Source organism: Coenobita brevimanus, chromosome 69 (genome assembly GCF_032717465.1).
Source record: "Coenobita brevimanus isolate Jiangsu-jjx chromosome 69, ASM3271746v2, whole genome shotgun sequence".
NCBI lineage: Eukaryota > Metazoa > Arthropoda > Malacostraca > Decapoda > Coenobitidae > Coenobita > Coenobita brevimanus.
The window spans coordinates 12,423,915-12,424,430 of NC_137022.1; positions in this window are offsets into that span (position 1 = coordinate 12,423,915).

The window sequence follows — 516 nt, forward strand, 5'->3', positions numbered from 1 at the left end:
ATGACCAAATTGGCCCACATTTGGTAATGAAAAATACCAAATGGCAACCCTGACAGGGGAGGGGGGAGGGGAGAGGAAGGAAGGGGTGAGGGTCCGTGGTGTAACAGCTGTTCGGCGATGCGCGGCAATTTCAAATTACGGGTGGGAAAAAATTAGGATTTGGGGGGGATTTTTTTTGGGGGGCCATTTTGGGGTTCCGAAGGTCCAGGCCCACATTTTCCAGTAACTGGGGATGTCCGGAAATTGGGCGGTCGGATATTACGGGGATTACTGTTACATATATATATATATATATATATATATATATATATATATATATATATATATATATATATATATATATATCAACGTGTCCAACTCTGGGCAAAGGCTTCAGGGCCTATATCTCGGGGGCAGTAGCCTATCCCAAGGCCCAATAGTCCTCCTACACCTCCACATGTCACCACTTCGGTGCTAACACCCACTGTCCATATTGAATACACGCTAGGGCTGTCTCATACAGGACTGGTGTATTGG